This window comes from Pteropus medius, unplaced genomic scaffold (genome assembly GCF_902729225.1).
Source record: "Pteropus medius unplaced genomic scaffold, Ma_sr-lr_union100, whole genome shotgun sequence".
In the NCBI taxonomy this organism is placed as follows: domain Eukaryota; kingdom Metazoa; phylum Chordata; class Mammalia; order Chiroptera; family Pteropodidae; genus Pteropus; species Pteropus medius.
Window position 1 is genome coordinate 57,588,494 of NW_024349800.1, and position 6,511 is coordinate 57,595,004.

Consider the following 6,511-nt stretch of genomic DNA (forward strand, 5'->3'; position numbering starts at 1 on the left):
AGACAGAACATGGCAAATATGATATGATTCCACCTATATGAGGCAGTCAAATTCATGGAGACAGAACGTAGCACAGACATTACTGGGGGGCTGGGAATGGGATGTCACTGTTTGATGGGTTCAGAATTTCAGTTTAGGGTGACGGGGAAGTTCTGGACAGAGATGATGGTGATGGTTGCACAAAAACGTGAATTTACTTAATGTCGTGGCCTTATTTACTTAAATATAGTTGAAATGCTGAATTTTATGTTATATATATTTTACCATTAAAAAAAAAAAATCACACAGATCAACAGTTTTTACTAAGTGGGGCAAGCCAATATGCGGCTTCCCTCCAGCCCTATGCCCTCGCCAGCATAATTCACGATAAGCTTTCTGGCCAGAGAGCCGACCTAAGGGGATTAGGCTGCCTCTTTCCCTATGTTGTTTACTCAGGTCAGAAAATTAAATAATTGGCCAGTAGGGTTGGGCAACACTGAGCTGACACGGGCACCACAGGCCACCAGCTGTCCCAGAGGGAGAGGGCAGGTGGCCTCGGAAAGGCCGAAAGAATGAGGCGTATGATGAAATGACATTATCTGCAATGTCAACACACAGAAAGGGAACATTGACATTCTCCCCTCTGACGCTGCGTGAGTTTTGTGTTCAAAGACTCAAGGGTAGGTTGTATGTGATGACATGTTTGCACTTGTTTCTTCTGGAGAAAAGTCCCTAGTCCCGCCACGCTCTTAATTGCGCAGTCCACCGTGAGCCAGCGGTTCCCGCCTTCCCGCGTTCACGCTGGCACTGACTGGAATCTCGAGTTGTCCCTTTGGAAGGACACTGGGGAGGCCACTCACCCAAGAAGGGATGCGAGAATTACAGGCATGCGATGGACCTGGGCACCCCTCGGGAATCCGAGTCTGAATCCTTGTTCAGAATCAAACTTCCAAAGCCAGAGAGGACTTGGGCCAGAGGAATCAATGTGAGGGCTTTGAAAGAGACACATAGAAGGCGTGATGGACTCAGGTCGAGGTGAGAGGGCAGTGGGCAGCTCGGCCTGCAGGGGACCCGGCTACCTCAGGGGCCTGGCATCCACCCTGGGGGCTCCAGTCAGAGGGCTTGGGGGACCATGTGGTGGCTGCGGCAGCAGGGCTGGAACCTCAGGCGGGCGCAGGCAGAGAGTGTGGAGGGGGACTCGCAGGGAGGTCCAGGCCTGTCATGGAGTGGACGTCACGTCCAGTAATGTGCATGGAACACTGGCTGCCATGTATCATCATCATTCCATTCTGCCACCGCCGCCGTTCCTGCTCTCTGGCCTCACCCCAGCTGCTTCTCTGTGCCCAACCTGCAGTGCTGCGGACACCCACACCGTCCTCCGCGGAGTTAGGCTGGCCTGGGCCGCCCTGGGGAGGGGTGTTGAAAGCGTTAATGATTTAACGTTATGACGCTTGTATCCAGCTGCCGCGTGAGCAAGCGGTCAGGGTGACAGGGCTGAGGCAGTGCGTACCCATCTTCTTCCTTTACGGGTGGCATCAAGACCCAGAGAGAGACCTCCGTCTCCTAGGGTCTCGCAGATCAGAAGCCAATTGGGACTTTTGAGGTCCACGGTTGTCGCTTCAAGCCTTACCTGACTGGGAGACAAAAAGAAGACTCCCCTCCCCAGGGACTGGTAAGTGGGAAGGTCTGCAGTCACAGCCTTGGATGGGAACTGCTGGGCTCAAGAGAGCCAGGTCCCTGTCACGGTATACTGCGTAACGTCCCTTCACTCTGTCACCTTCAGTCCTATTGGCGGCCTTGTCCAACCTACCCTGCTCCTGCGAAGCTGGAAGGAAATAACACCTGGGAGCTCTTTGCAGACATAAAGTCCTCTCTTATCAGACCTGAGGGGTGGTTGTCACCACGCACCTTTCACCCCAGGTGTCCTATGCAGCACCCTAAAACAGTTCCATCTCTCTGGGAGGCCCTCTCTGAGGCTGGCCCGAGGGGGTGGTGGACACATGACCTCCCTCCGCTGCTCAGCGGGGAAAACAGGCTCAGAGACATCGGGACAGATCTGAGACAGACCTCGGCGTCTAGTTCCTGCTCGGCACCTGTCCATGAACTTGTGGATTGTGCCAAGTGAAGGTGCTGATATTGGCTCAGGCGGGGTAGTCCTGAGGATTAAATAAAAAGGCATTTTAAAGAACCCAGCACAATACTCAGCACGCAATATAGTAGCTGGAGAGATGTGCGTCTCTCCCTCCCTCTCCTCCTCCTTCTTCTTTCCCCGCTGGCTCAGAGATTCTCGCGGGCAAGCCCTGCTCTGGGGCAGCAGCAGGGAGGGTGGGGAGCAATGCCCCTTCTCGAAGGTCTCTGGTTGCCGGGGGGAGAGCGTGCAGAACCGGATAGACGGTGGCCTGGCGGGCAGGTAGCAGCGGGGTCAAGCTTGAGGCTGGCGGAGAGAGACAGGAATGTGAATCTCCAAGTGACCCTGTTCCCTGCGGCCACTTTACCGCTCTTTAATCCTGACAGCAGCTCGAGGAAGAAGGCCATCTTGGCCCCTTGTCACAGATGCAGAGAGTAAGTCTCAAAGAAGCTGAGCTGACCCCTTCTTGCTGCCCTGGGCCTCTAGAATGCAAAACAGCAAACTGGGGGAGAGAGGTTTCCGGACAATCGCCTATTAACACTCATTACCCATAAAACGGCTAGTTTTCAAATAGCCAGATAATTGAGGCCATTGGGTGGAAGGGGGCTGGAATTACCTGATTAATTGCCTCACTTCTGAGCCTCACGTGTGTAGACACAGCCCAAGAGAAGCTGCAAGCGCTTTGAAGTCTTGCTACACTTTCCCTGCCTTTTTCCCGCCGAAGTGTCCAACCCTGGGTCCTGCTTCGCACGTGAGGCAGCACACCTCATCAGTCAGCACGGGACAGCCGGAAACCTGTGTTTTTCATCCTCATTTTGAAAAGCAATTCTCTGTTTTTTTTTTTTCTCTGCTTGTATCTAGATCCAAGGGCCATCCATCCATTCATCGATTCGTTCATACAGAAAAACGTATGAAGTGCCTACTACCTATCAAGTTCTGTGCTAGGCTCCAGGGGCTACAGCAGCAAAATAATAATAATAATAACAACGACGACGACAACAACAATAAAATAATAAACAGAACCGGAAATGAAATGGGGCCACCTAGCTCAAAAACATGAGCCAGGGTTTGAACTGGATAGCTCGCTTCAGAATCAGTGTCTTTCCCAGGACACCGAACCCTCAGCCTCCAGGACAGGAGAGGTTGTCCCTGTAGATTGCACCATACACCGGAAAAGCAGGCAGGACGGGAATTCACCTCCCATTCTACAGGTGGGGACGCTGTGATCGGGGCAGGGGACAGCTGGTTTATGATCACACGGCTAGTGGTTTGGTCAGGTCGGGACATTCCAGGTGAGGCTTCGTGAGACTCATTTCATTCCTTTCCATCGAAACGTGGAATAACGAATAATGCCCATGGAGAACAGAGATCGTCTCTCCCCAAACCCCAGGCCACTCATTTCTCAGTGGGCAGGTTCTAGGAAGACGCCTAGAGGTCTGGTTAGGTTGTCGAGAAAATGGACACTGCCAGGGTGAGACCAGAGTCCCCTGCCTCTGCCTGCACCTTGCTGCCCCTTCCCCTTGCCAAGTGGGGAAGGGTGGGGCGGTCTGTGGCACAGGGGAAACCCCTGAGGGAACTGGCCTGGACAGCTTTCCCCTCCCCCACCCACCCACATCCCTGCTGCTCATTTCCCAAGGGGGGAAAGAATTATTTGTTTTTCCTGTTGCCCTGATTTATGGGCCACTTTGTTCTTTATCTATTTGCATAAACTCGGTAAAGTGACCCGCTCCTTTCCAGAGGTCAGAGATCCTGTCAACACCTCAGGGTCACAGGTCAGTCAACCTGCCCAGGGTAGGGGGGGTTACAGCAGGTCACCTGGGAATGGACTGTAGATACCGATTTTGCTCAGTCTAAGTGGCTCCACACCAGGACGCAAGAGATTGAGAGGGAGCGGTGACCATGCGCAGAGCACCTACTGTGTGTCAGGATCTGAGCTCAGTCCTTCCCTCGCATCCCAATAACGGTCCTAACACAAAGATATCAGCAGCCCCACTTTACAGAGGTGGGGACCAAGGTTCGGAGAGATGGGGTGACACATCCGATATGACACATCAAGGTCCCCTGACTGCCAGTCCAGCCATCTTCCCATCTTCCTAGCTGAGACACACAAGCCTGGAGGGCTCCAGTGACCAGGGCTGACTTATGCATCTTCTAGCTGGGGGCTCGGGTCAGAAAAACCAGTCGGGCTCACAGCTCACTCTCTTCCTTTCATCCTTCCCTCCCTCAGGGTAACGGGAACTCCTCCTCCCATGGGGTTATGGGAACTCTTCCTAGCCCAGGTGAAAGCTATCTGTGTGAATGGGGTCTTCCCCAGTCACAGTGTGAGCTTCTGGAAGCAAGGAACAGGGTTGCAGGGACCGTAAATTCTGAACAATGTATTTGGTGATAAATGGCATCTCAGTGATCATTTTAACCACGCATACTTTCTACATTTCGTCTTTGTCTTCAGAACCACCCTCTTCCAGTGGATGCGTTTCTGTTGGACGGCCTTCTTCCAATTCATTCTCCATGCCGCAGCTAGATTAAGTTTTAAAAGCCTGCCACAGCCTTCAAATCCTCAGATGGCTTCTCATTCCTCTTGACAAAAGCCCAGGCTCCTTATTCCAGCTTCTACGGTCCTTCACGACACGTCCCTTACTCACCTACTCATCTCAGCTCAACTACCCTCTCCCCTCCTCTGACTGAGTCTTTGCATTTACTTCTTGCTACTAAAATTTCATCTCTACCCCTCCACGCGGTTAGTTTATTCTCATACTTAAGAGATTTATTCTCTTAGAACTAGTTTTTTTTTCTCATACTAATTTATTCTCTTAGCTTAAGAGCCACTTATTGTCGGAGGGCTTCCCAGACACTTAGACCAGCTTGATTCCCCTGTGTCTGTCCCCATGTCATCTTGTCTTGTCAATCTTATTGTAGTTTCTTGTATAATGACTTTATTTCCCCATCGATGTAAATTCTATGATGGCAAGAACCATGTGTGACCCCTTTTCCTTGATACCCTCTATGTACAATAAACTTTTAAGGAATGAGACACTTTCTATTACCTCTGACCTAATTATAAAAAGTCTCCAGTTCACTCATACATTGATTGTTTCGTTGGTTGTTTCAACAAAAATTCCTCAAATATATTCCCTACACCAGTCCTGCTGTGAGCACCAAGATATCCAGTAAGAGGATCCTCATCTCTTCACATTTACTTAGATCTACGTATTTCTGTAACGGGAGGTTCCAATTTATGAACTTACTCAGCCATGTATAAGCTGAGAAGCCACCTTGTCCTCAGCCCTGTGTGGATACAGAGGGAAATAAGGGCCTGCTTAGCTCAGACTAGGTATGAAGGTAGGTTGGGGACAGGGAAAGCTTCACACAGAGAGAAATACCTAAAGGTCTTAGAGAATGAGGAACAGTTTTTTAGGCTGCCAAGGGTACAAAAATATTTTAGGCAAATGGAGAGACTCTTGCAAGGGTGTAGGCCATGACACAGGATGACACTAAGAGAGAGTGGGTTGTAAGAGAGAGCTGGCCTCTCCACACGATAATGACTCGTGGCGGCGGTGGGGGCACCTCCAGACCACCTGAGGGCACAGCTCACTCCTGGATGTGCACTAGCTGATTTAGCCTGATGAAGGATGTGGAGACGAAATGACTCGGTAATGACGGATCCGGAATCCAAGCCTATGTTTTCCTGAACGCAAAGAACAAGCTCTTCCCGACACTCTGATTTTTAAAGAATCCTTGGCCCGAAAAGGGAAGATTTAGAAACCCCGTACCTTGTTTTTGGGGAAACGCTCACTTTACTGCGGCTACTTCTAAATATGCTAAGTGAATATCTGATGCAATTATTCAGATAGTTAATGTCAGAAAAACTCCCACAGATTTTTTTCCTTCTCAATTATTAGCTTATTTCAGGTGTAAAGTGGTGGGATTTTTACTTAAATTATTTGGTTAATTGTCTTGCAGGTGTAGACACATTCCACAGGGAGGAGACTGCCAAATCTGTGTGCCCAGCCCCCAGCCCCAGGCACCTTGGCACACAGAGACCTTTGTGAGTGAACCGTCTAGAAATAACAGTTATTATTACTTGAGAACATGAGATGTTGGAAAATTGGCATGTGCACAAGTGCAGAAAATGTGCCCCCCTCCCCCCACCCCCACCCCGGAGTCGCCTGTGTGGGCAGAGAGCAGTAACGAGCTCCCTAGTCATTATTTCAAAAGTGACCTGGTAAGAAATTTGGCCCCTGGAAATCCTGCCAGGAGTTCTGAAATTAATACATTTAGAGAATGTTTAAACACCAAAGATGGAAGAGTTCTTAAAATCATCTACACAAACCCCTCGTTTTACAGATGGGAGTATGCCAAAGCCAGAAAATGGCAGCCACTTGCCCGGGGTCACACTACAAGTAG

At 50.3% G+C, this 6,511-nt stretch overlaps 1 long non-coding RNA gene across 1 annotated transcript; it reads left to right on the top strand.

Moving 5' to 3' along the window:
• Nucleotides 1-672: 672 nt before the first annotated feature.
• LOC120621945 (uncharacterized) lies at nt 673-5,157 on the top strand. Its single transcript, XR_005658355.1, has 3 exons — nt 673-1,014; nt 2,969-3,879; nt 4,557-5,157. It is a non-coding gene; the product is annotated as an uncharacterized LOC120621945 (long non-coding RNA).
• The last annotated feature ends 1,354 nt before the right edge of the window (nt 5,158-6,511 follow it).